Source organism: Salvelinus alpinus, chromosome 5 (genome assembly GCF_045679555.1).
Source record: "Salvelinus alpinus chromosome 5, SLU_Salpinus.1, whole genome shotgun sequence".
NCBI lineage: Eukaryota > Metazoa > Chordata > Actinopteri > Salmoniformes > Salmonidae > Salvelinus > Salvelinus alpinus.
In genome coordinates this window covers 76243789-76256075 of record NC_092090.1, presented here as the reverse complement: position 1 = coordinate 76256075, position 12287 = coordinate 76243789, and the positions used below count along the sequence as shown (strand labels likewise).

The 12287-nt window shown below is 41.1% G+C and overlaps 1 pseudogene; it reads right to left on the bottom strand.

Annotated features, from left to right (window-relative positions):
• Positions 1-7679: 7679 nt before the first annotated feature.
• On the bottom strand, positions 7680-9662 carry LOC139576824 (uncharacterized; annotated as a pseudogene).
• Positions 9663-12287: the final 2625 nt, after the last annotated feature.

Below are 12287 nucleotides of genomic sequence, written 5' to 3'. Positions count from 1 at the left end.
TTAAGGATCTCTCTGTACTTTGCTCTGTTCATCTTTCCCTCGACCCTGACTAGTCTCCCAGTCATTGCTGCTGAAAAACATCCCCACAGCATGATGCGGCCACCACCATGCTTCAGCGTAGGTATGGTGCCAGGTTTCCTTCAGATGTGACGCTTGGCATTCAGGCCAAAGAGTTCAATCTTGGTTTCATCAGACCAGAGAATCTTGTTTCTCGTGGTCTGAGAGACCTATAGTTATCTTTTGCTATGTGTATTTTACTGAGGAGTGGCTTCCATCTGTCCACTCTAGCATAAAGTCCTGATTGGTGGAGTGCTGCAGAGATGGTTGTCCTTCTGGAAAGTTCTCCCATCTCCACAGAGGAACTCTAGAGCTCTGTCAGTGACCATCAGGTTCTTGGTCACCTCCTTGACCAAGGCCCTTCTCCCCCGATTGCTCAGTTTGGCAAACGGGCCAGCTTTAGGAAGAGTCTTGGTGGTTCCAAACTTCTTCCATTTAAGAATGATGGAGGCAACTGTGCTCTTGGGGACCTTAAATGCTGCATATATTTTTTGGTACCCTTCCCAGATCTGTGCCTCGACACAATCCTGTCTCGGAGGTCTACGGACAATTCCTTCGACCTAATGGCTTGGTTTTTGCTCTGACATGCACTAGAAGTGTGGGACCGTATATAGACAGGTGTGTGCCTTTACAAATCATGCCCAATCAATTGAATTTACCACAGGTGGACTTCAATCAAGTTGTAGAAACATCTCAAGGATGCTCCATGGAAACAGGATGCACCTGAGCTCAATTTCAAGTCTCATAGCAAAGGATCTGCATACTTATGTAAATAAGCTATTTCTGTTTTTTAATACATTTGCAAAAACTTATGGGGTATTGTGTGTAGATTGCTGACAAACGTGTTTTATTTAATCCATTTTAGAATTTGGCCGTAACGTAACAAAATGTGGGATACGTCAAGGGGTCTGAATACTTTCCGAAGGCACTTTATATCTTAAGTTAAGAACTGATAGGGCACTACAGTCTTATAGGACTACATATAAATACTGTGCCTATTTCTACAGCCAAACAGGTATCAATGGACCGCAATACAGAAAACATGCCCTGGGCTGTATAGTTGGCTGAGATAATCAGAGGACAGGCTGATGTTAGTGTTGATAGATAGGTCATGTTGAGGATCATGCATGAATGTAAACTGACTGGGTTGAGGAGTGTGATGTTCTGGGGGTGGGACTTGGGCCTGGACCACTCCCTCCCCTGACAGATGGGAGATGGCAAATGGTCAGCAGGACCCTTTTCAAGTGCAGAGCTGCCGCCTCAGTTCTCTCCCAAACTTCCTCCTTCATCACCAGCCTAATAACTTAATAAACTGACAGCCTGGCTTTCCTTTAACACTGAGACAGGCCCTTCAATAGGACAGGGCAGAGCTCAGACTGGAATTAACAGAGAGAGCAAAGCAGAGCACAAACACTTCTCTTATGTAACAACCCCCAAGACACTCACATCCAACATTCCACTCTGCATAAACTCTTCAAGACGTCACCACCGGGCAATTTCAGCATTTTAATAGCTCTGATAATGGACACGCAAAGAGCTCTAAATCGACTTGCACTCTAAAGTGTGTATAGGCCTCAGCTCTCTCTGACAATGCTAAATATGGGATATATGTCTTCATTATTCCCCAGGTGGCCAGTGGTGTCAGGGAATATATTGGTGTTTTTAGTCGCCATGAAAACGTAGCAGGTTGTGCGAACGGAGCTTGATGTCCAAAACAATAGGGTGAATCAGCAGACTTCACCAAACGACAAAGCGGGGACTGGCACAGCAGTGTGAAATTAAGAGGGGGGCACTGACTGGGGGGTGATGGGGGTTTGCAAATGCAGATGAAACAACCTTGGAGAGGAAAGCAGCAGTCAAGCTTCATAAAGTCAATGGGCTATAGGACCAAATGGAGAGGAACTAGCAGAGACTGGGATGAAGGGCAAACAGACAACCACTCAGGCCTGGGTCAATAACATGTCAATCTCAATTTAGAGAGGAATTCAACATGGACAAAAAAAATGCAATAGTTAGTAGAAATTATTCACTAAATCATTCTCTACATGTATTTGCTGCTCTGTAAAAAGCATAAACACTACCAGTCAAAGGTTTGGAAACACCTACTCATTCCAGGGTTTTCCTTAATTTTGACTATTTTCTACATTGTAGAATAATAGTGAAGACATCAAAACTATGAAATAACAGAAATGGAATCATGATGTAACCAAAAAAGAGTTAAAGAAATCTAAATATATTTTATATTTCAGATTCTTCAAAGTAGCCACTATTTTCCTTGATGACATTCTTCACATTCTCTCAACCAGCTTCATGAGGTAGTCACCTGGAATACATTTCGATTAACAGGCGTGCCTTGTTAAAAGTTAATTTGTGGAATCTCTTTCCTTAATGCGTTTGAGCCAATCAGTTTTGTTATGACAAGGTAGGGTTGGCATACAGAAGATAGCCCTATTTGGTAAAAGACCAAGTCCATATTATGGCAAGAACAGCTCAAATGAGCAAAGAGAAATGACAGTCTATCATTACTTTAAGACATGAAGGTCAGTCAATACGGGAACATTTTAAGAACTTCAAAAGTTTCAAGTGCAGTCGCAAAAACCATCAAGCGCTATGATGAAACTGGCTCTCATGAGGACCATCACAGGAAAGGAAGACCCAGAGTTACCTCTGCTGCAGAGGATAAGTTCATTAGAGGTACAAGCCTCAGAAATTGCAGGCCAAATAAATGCTTCATTGAGTTCAAGTAACAGACACATCTCAACATCAACTGTTCAGAGGAGACTGCGTGAATCAGGCCTTCATGGTTGAATTACTGCAAAGAAACCACTACTAAAGGACACCAATAAGAAGAAGAGACTTGCTTGGGCCAAGAAACACAAGCAATGGACATCAGACCGGTGGAAATCTGTCCTTTGGTCCAACCGCCGTGTCTTTGTGAGACGCAGAATAGGTGAACAGATGATCTCCGAATGTGTGTTTTAGAATTCAAGGGACACTAAACCAGCATGGCTACCACAGCATTCTGCAGCGATACGCCATCCCATCTGGTTTGCGCTTAGTGGGACCACCGTGAAGCATGGAGGAGGAGGTGTGGTGGTGCTTTGCTGGTGACACAGTCTGTGATTTGTTTTAAATTCAAGGCACACCTAACCAGCATGGCTACCACAGCATTCTGCAGCGATACGCCATCCCATCTGGTTTGCGCTTAGTGGTACTATCGTTTGTTTTTCAACAGGACAATGACCCAACACCTCCAGGCTGTGTGAGGGCTATTTGACCAAGAAGGAGAGTGATGGAGTGCTGCATCAGATGACCTGGCCTCTACAATCACCCAACCTCAACCCAATTGAGGGGTGGGGGTGCTGCAGACTGCTTTATTGTTCTGCTAATACAGGACTATTAAAGGCCCAGTGCACTACCTTTGCGAATATAAAAAATAAAATAAAAAATACATACTTAATATAAAATCCTGAAAATTATGGCATAGCTTTAGAAGCTTCTGATTGGCTAATTGACATAATTTGAGTCAATTGGAGGTGTACCTGTGGATGTATTTCAAGGCCTACCTCAGTGCCTCTTTGCTTGACATCATGGGAAAATCAAAAGAAATTAGCCAAGACCTCTGAAAAAAAATTGTAGACCTCCACAAGTCTGCTTCATCCTTGGGAGCAATTTCCGAATGCCTGAAGGTACCACATTTATCTGTACAAACAATAGTACGCAAGTATAAACACCATGGGACCTCGCAGCCGTCATACCGCTCAGGAAGGAGATGCATTCTGTCTCCTAGAGATAAACATACTTTGGTGCGAAAGGTGAAACTCAATGCCAGAACAACAGCAAAGCACCTTGTGAAGAAGGTGATACAAAAGTATCTATGTCCACAGTAAAACAAGTCTTATATCGACATAACCTTAAAGGCCGCTCAGCAAGGAAGAAGCCACTGCTCCAAAACTGCCATAAAAAGGAGCTGTGGCCGTAATGACCATCGTTATGTTTGGAGGAAAAAGGGGGTTGCTTGCAAGCCAAAAACACCATCCCATCCGTGAAGCATGGGGGTGGCAGGATCATGTTGTGGGGGTGCATTGCTGCAGGAGGGACTGGTGCACTTCACAAAATAGATGGCATCATGTGGAAGAAGAATTATGTGGATATATTGAAGCAACATCTCAAGACATCAGTCAGGAAGCTAAAGCTTGGTCGCAAATGGGTCTTCCAAATGGACAATGATCCCAAGCATAGTTCCAAAGTTGTGGCAAAATGGCTTAAGGACAACGAAGTCAAGGTATTGGAGTGGCCATCATAAAGCCCTGACCTCAATCCTATAGAAAATTTGTGGGCAGAACTGAAAAAGCGTGTGTGAGCAAGGAGGCCTACAAACCTGACCCAGTTACACCAGCTCTGTCAGCAGGAATGGGCCAAAATTCACCCAACTTATTGTGGGAAGCTTGTGGAAGGCTACCCAAAACATTTGACCCAAGCTAAACAATTTAAAGGCAATGCTACCAAATACTAATTGAGTGTATGTAAACTTCTGACCCACTGGGAATGTGATGAAAGAAATAAAAGATGAAATAAATCATTCCCTCTACTATTATTCTGACATTTCACATTCTTAAAATAAAGTGGTGATCCTAACTGACCTAAGTCAGGGAATTTTTACTATGTTTAAATGTCAAGAATTGTGCAAAACTGAGTTTAAATGTATTTGGCTAAGGTGTATGTAAACATCCGACTTCAACTGTACTCTGCGTCTCACAAGACACAGCGGTTGGAACTAAAAATCAAAAATTTGGACTCATCAGACCAAAGGACAGATTTCCACCGGTCTAATGTCCATTGCTCGTGTTTCTTGGCCCAAGCAAGTCTCTTCTTCTTATTGGTGTCCTTTAGTAGTGGTTTCTTTGCAGCAATTCGACCATGAAGGCCTGATTCACGCAGTCTCATCTGAACAGTTGATGTTGAGATGTGTCTGTTATTTGAACTCGGTGAAGCATTTATTTGGCCTGCCATTTCTGAGGCTGGAAACTCTAATGAACTTATTCTCTGCAGCAGAGGTAACTCTGGGTCTTCCTTTCCCGTGGCGCTCCTCATGATAGCTAGTTTCCTCATAGCCCTTGATGGTTTTTGCAACTGCACTTGAAGAAACTTTCAAAGTTCTCTAAATTTTTCAGATTGACTGACCTTCATGTCTTAAAGAATGATGGACTGTTGTTTCTCTTTGCTTATTTGAGCCGTTCTTGCCATAATATGGACTTGGTCTTTACCAAAAAGGGCTATCTTCTGTATACCACCCCTACCTTGTCACAACACAACAGATTGGCTCAAACGCATTAAGAAGAAAATAAATTCCTCATATTAACTTTTAACAAGGCACACCTGTTAATAGAAATGCATTACAGGTGACTACCTCATGAAGCTGGTTGAAATAATGCCAAGAGTGTGTAAAGCTGTCATCAAGGCAAAGGGTGGCTACTTTGAAGAATCTCAAATATAAAATATATTCTGATTTGTTTAACACTTGGTTACTACATGATTCCATATGTGTTATTTCATAGTTTTGATGTCTTCACTACAATTCTACAATGTAGATGTCACATCTGCTCCTGCAACGCCCTCTACTGCTCATCCCGTGTCTCCTTGACCTGCCACCAGTCCCCCAGTACTCTTTCCCTCTCCCTCTCTCTCTCTGTGTGTGCGATTGTGTGAGCGGAGAAAGGTGTGCTGGAGTCAGAGCAGATCCCCACCAGCTGCAACCTGTTCCATAAACAAGACCTCTACAAATACTCAGCCCTGCCACTTCCACGCTGCCAGATCGTAATCTCTGCCCAGTCAGTCTACGCTTCTAGCTATTTGTTACAATTCAGACCCTGTCACCCTGCTGTGCCTGTTTCCCTGCCTGACGCTGTTTCCCTCTCCGCTATAGTTCTGCCCGCTCTGACTCTAGTCCCTGTCTCCTGTCCCACGTCTCGTCATTCTGCTACTGTGTCCTGGATTCCCCACACTAGTACTCCCTTGGATTCCCCCCGGATCTGCTTACCCTGTCTCAACCCCTCTCGCTCCAGCCTCAGCCTCTGCACCTGGTCTCCAGCAACCCGCCCGAGCTTCCCCTGACCTGCACTCCATCTTCCCCCTGTGTTCCAATAAATACCTTGTTTACTTCATCCCAGTCTCCTCGTCTGAGTCTGCTCTTGGGTTCCCCTGTTCCACTCCGCGTAACAGTAGAAAATAGTCAAAATAAAGAAAAACCCCGGAATGAGTAGGTGTGTCCAAACTTTTGACTGATACTGTACACTGTAAAAAATTGACTGTAGAAATGACAGTAAATCAACGGCAAAAAAGTTGCCAGTAAAGGTACTGTAAAACATCAGTGATTTACTGTAAATTAGAATTACAACATGTTGCTGTAGATGTACTACAATAACTTACCGTTTATAAATAACAACAATTTGCTGTATTTTTACAGTACCTGTACACCTTTCTAATTACAATATATTATTGTGCTTCTATTTCACAGTAATTACTTGTAGCTACGAAATGTACAGGATTTACTTGGCAACTCGAATTGCCGTTAAATTACTGTAATTTATTTTACCGTTTTTTTGCTGTAAAACTAGTAATCTGTTGTATGTGCTTTTACAGTAACATATGACATTTACAGATAAAATATGCCAATAGTACAGTACACTTCTAAAACATTCGCATTACCAAAACAAGTAAACACAATACAAATAATATGTTCTTAAGCATGGTTTAATGTAAACAAACCAACAAAGTGACAAACACATTCAATTATTTCCCATAGTACAACTTCACCGTTGCTCGGTGGGAAATATCAATAAACTGTAGCCAAATCGGCCGCATCACAAACGCCTCACTTACAAACCTATACCTTTCCCCTAGCACCTAGCAAAAAGTGTACATCTGAAAATGATTAATCAGGACAGAATAAAATTGTTAATCTTAACAGTATTGGTATGACATAACTTCACATAATCAAGCATTAGTTAGGATGGATGCAACCACCCCATCTACAAAACTGAGAAACATCTTCCTTTACAAATTGAAAAATGTGTGTAATGTGTAATGATATTCTAGCTTCTATGCAACATAAAATAATGATAGTTGGTCAGAAGGCTATTCAGCAATCAGATGCAAAGCCAATTCTTTCAACAAAAAGGTGTAAAATGTGTCAAAGGTTTCAAATGTATCAATCTTCAAAATAGATCAAGGTCCTGAATAAGGTGCATGTGTATAACTGTTCCAGCATAGAAAGTGACAGAATTACAGATAAGAAAGGCACTGGTATAGTGTATGTATCTTAGCTTTTGAAATAAAAATAACCTTTCAGACACAGGTAACTCAAAAGTCGCATTACCTCGCTTTACGCTCAAAAAAAGAAAAAAATGTATCTTGTTTTGTACTAAGGCCTACTTTCAACAGAGTTTTGTGCACCATGTCTGCCTGGCCTATTCTTAGGAGGTGTGTCATTACCTTCACTCCCAGGTTAAACACGGAGTAGCATTACTTCCTCAACAATGTGTCAATTTCAGGGCATACTTGATCATTTTCAAACACTTAAGGTGTAAAAACACACAAAAAAAGTCAACCCTAGTTACAAACCAAACTTACTTGAGCAGGTCACAATTTACTAAAATACATTAAATGTATGCCCAAGAGGAACTAGCCTGTAGCTGTTCAAAGTCCATTATCTTCCTGAGCAGAGTACGGAGATGTACATTAATTGTGTGTCACTTCTTCTCCACTACCTTCCCGCTTTTCTTGCTGACAACCTCTGCTGTGGCGGTCTTTGAGCCAGTGGATGGATTGATTCCAGCAAAACATCTGTGAAAATAAAGAGCACATCCAGACAACATTTTTGAAAGATGATTAGATCCCCTGATGTCTTCAATAGTGTCTGAAGTGTGCTGCATTACCTCTGTACATTGTCCCCAGTTCAAATAATGCCCTCACATTATGTGTTTATGCTATGACAAAGGAGCCTTTCAAACTTGTCAACATATCTTGATTCAATGAACCTGCCAAACCAAGCTGTGATACAAAATGCTTAAGTTTAAAGCCCCCCCCCCCACCATGGAATTCTCCCAAAGAGGAAGCATCTTTTTGTTTACCTTTGGATGAACTCCAGGGTGAGTGAAGCCTCCTCTTGGTACTGCAGATTGAAGATGTAGAATGAGGCAAGAAAAGCTGCTAGCACTGCCACAAAGTTGGAGTGGACCGACATCATGACCACCTTCTCCATGCTTATCATCCATTGGGCAGCAGTCATTGTGTCACCTGAAATCAGATCACATTTATGTTTCACAATTACCTCTGTGAAACATTGCTATTGTAAGGCACTGTCTAAAAACAATTACTCACACAGAAAGTCTTATTGGATACACTACCTTCAACAATCAGTCTTGGTGAGTCCAGCAGGGGAATTGATCACACCTGAAATATATAAAACAACACATTCTATAACTTCAATTCACATATTTTGAACATTTGGCACATCATCATTTTAAACTTCTAAAACACATAGAACATTATTATCTCATGCATAAGATGCAGATGAATGTAAAACTCACATCGGCCTGTAGAAGGAATGCATCCGCCCTTTCTTTGAAATGGGCCATCAGCAGAAGGACAACACAAGGGCCAACTGCAGTCGCTCCACCCTTTTCAAACCTTGACAGGATGTACCGAACCTCTTCATTTGTTGGTTATTCTATTATAATCTTTCCTTTTTCTGCCATCGTTGCATACATTCTTTCCAGGATTGAGACATCTGTCAGTAACTTGAAGTGGTTGTAGAGTTCCTTCTGTGTGAAAAGGTATGGCCACTTACTCCTCAGCTCGGCTAGTTTAGATGCTGGGCTAGTGTTGATGGCACAGCGCTGTAAGTAAAATGTTGCTTGCATGAGCTGCGAGAGTTGTCCTCTGTCACCTCCTGCCGGCCCTTCTCTGGAATAAAGCTGCTCCATTTCCTTACGCTTTGCCTCCAAAGTTTCTTCTTTCTTCTGTGGGAAAGTCAGGCTGCCATCTTACATACCCATATTTGTCAGTTGACCCTCTTGCACTGACTAACGTCGATGAGCCTGAGTGTTTTTCTCATTCTTAGCCGTACCAGAGGATTATCACGATTCTTATGCTCAACGTGTGTTTTCATCTGATTTAAGAGGGATCCATAGCCACTCCCAATTGTAGTGCCATCTTTCATTGTGCCAGCGAAACTTTTCGGGTACTATTGTACGGCAATCTGCTCTGGTCGGATTAAGCTCAATAACTCTCATTGCATCTACTGTAATTCTCACCATCTCTCTTCGTTCTCCCGGGGTTGGCTGTTTGCCTCTGGCGATGGCTGATCTCAGGTTCATGGACATCTTGCCCCAAGGGACAGTGAAGTTCTCCGGCCAGATGGCCAGGTCTACGGTACCGGTCATACTGGTTGTTGACCGGGTTGTGCTGGATGTGGAGGATGACTGTGAAGGGGAAGGGCTTGATGACTCAAATGTTGATATATCCATGATGGTACCAGCTGTGTCACTCCTTGCTGGTCCTGGAAGTAAAATAGTTGCTCAACTCAGAAATCTAAAGTAATAAAATTCCAAACATTTCATCTGAACTGTACAATACTTGTAAATCTTTTAGCAAAATGTAATATCTTCAAAATGTAATATCTGCATTGTATTGGTCTGATGTGCTCCTATAGGTCTTCTTCTTAAAGAAATTGAAGGTCTGGCTTTCCCTCTACTCCCACACTTGCTAGCTTGTCCGGGAGGGATGAAAGTGTTTACTCAGGCAAATCTGGTAGGTACTGACAATACTTCCTCTCTTATCTCATCTCCTAGCGCTGTCATGGCTCTACAACAAAGGGAAAGAATGATGAAGGATCATCATTGATTTGACAAATAACTTGTACTCTACTACGGGGTAATAATCAAGAAGGTCTTCATGCTTAATGCAGATCAATTTTGAGTCCTGGGCTACTCCTGTAAGGCAGTGAATACCTAAATCAACTAGCTGCACAGCCTACTGCAACTCTAAAACAGAATGGAGCAATGGACCAGCATCAACTTAATCTCACCCATTTGCAATCCATCCTCGTCTTTCCCAACATACATTCCCTTTCTGTACTTTGTGCATTTGACAGTGATATCATTTGAAACAACTGTGTTGTCAGATTTTAAGTGAAATGCAGCGACTGAATCCTCAATCTTCTTGTTGTAATCACTGGCGTAAAAATGTGTTCCCTTTTCTACCTGAATGTGAGGCGGAAATAAACTGCCAGGACTTACATAGGCTTGGAACAGTTGGTGTCTCTCTGCTAGAGTCCCACGTAGATTCTTAAAGTTGTGCAATTTCCATTCACCAAGTGTTTTATTTATAGGGACATACTGGGCAAAGCACTCTTTCCCAGATTCATTAGTGCCTAAATACAAGGGCACAGGTTCAACATAATTGAAAGTGTTTTTAAAGATAGTTCGTAAAGAACCATTACAGGCCTTGAGAAGATCCTCCTTTGGAGCTCTTCGATTTCATGTTTTATATCATTCTCCGGAATGCCAAGTACACTCAACCTCTCCTTGAGCTTTGAAAGAAGATGTGATTGACCAAGGTCATGAATATCTTGAAATTCTTCAATAATAGACTGAATGACAGAGACAGGTAACAATAACTTTGCCTGAAGCTTTAAATAAAACAGTGTACGATTTTTTAAAAAGAGAGCTTCATCAACACTGTCAAAGGGGCCGCCTGCTTCTAGGTCCTCGGAAAAGTCATTATCTGTAGACACACCAGGGGTCTCAGTAAGATTTTCAGTTTGTGTTTCCAACACTGTCTCAAATGCATGTTTGACAGAGCTATTTTTGTGTGTTCTGGATATATGAGACGCAAATGTAGATTTAACAGCTGTTTTTGTGTGTTCTGGATATATGAGACGCAAATGTAGATTTAACAGCATATGTTTTTTCACATCCCATAAAAGGGCAACTGATTTCTCTGCCCACTTGCAAATTATCCTTCAAATGAGAAATAATTCAGTCAAATGTAAACATCTGAACTGACAAATGTCTATTGGGCAAATCAACATTTTGTCTGCTGGTTGAAATTGAGCACTTTTCACAGACCTTTAATATCCCTTGTGGTCTCTGTATAAGGGAGACTTAAAGGCAGTAAATTGCCTGAATGCATGGGAGCATTTGGGCATGCAGCAACTAAAAGAGCAATTGGGTGCATTTTTATGAAGTTTCATGTGCTGTACGAATGATACTACTGTATTAGATTCATGCATACACGATTTGCACTGAAACATTTTAACTGTCTAAGGTTGATTCTGGGTAATAAAAAAACTAAACAAATCAGCTGTCTCAGTTCAAGCTGCAGTAGCCTGTACTTATTTCTCCAATCCAAATCCCCAAAATACAAGTTATATAAACAATTAAATTCAGAATAGCAAGCTAACATTCGTGGCTGAGAATAGTTCACCTAAATTCACCTCAAATGAAAGCTATAATGCAGCTAGCTCACCAATGGACAGACAGATTGATTACACATTTGAACCATCAAGCCATAACTGACATAACGAAAATATATCTAGAATCTATTCCATCTTGATTCAAACAACGTTTCAATATTTAGCTAAGAGAGGGCACAGCTAGCTATTAACTCACATACAATTTTTTGGGGGGGGGAAACAGAACATGGAATAGACTATTAATTGCAACAGTTTTCGACTGAAGGCTCGCAAAGACACTTCACGTTTTCAAACTGATACATGGGTTCCCGATGCTAAATGTTCTGTCAAAATTCACCAAATGTCATGTAGCCTACTGACCGCAATTGCAGATGTTCACTTCCATGACGAGACTGCCCGGGCATGTGGAAAGAAAAACTACAGCAATTTGGAAACTATCATCATGCCTGTATTTTGTTTGCGTGACATTTACTGTAACATTCACTGTTAAAAACTGTAATCGTTCAGCGACCCAAGATGCATTGCAGTCTACAATATTATATCGTTAATGGATAAAACAGGGAATTACTGTGCGTTTTTACTGTAAAAACTACAGCAATTTGTTATAGTGTATATATATATATATATATATATATATATATATATATATATATATATATATATATATATATATATTGGATGTATTTAACCCCTTATTTTAGGCACTAAACTATCTCAATATATACTTCCATTCATTTTTTAAAACTGATAC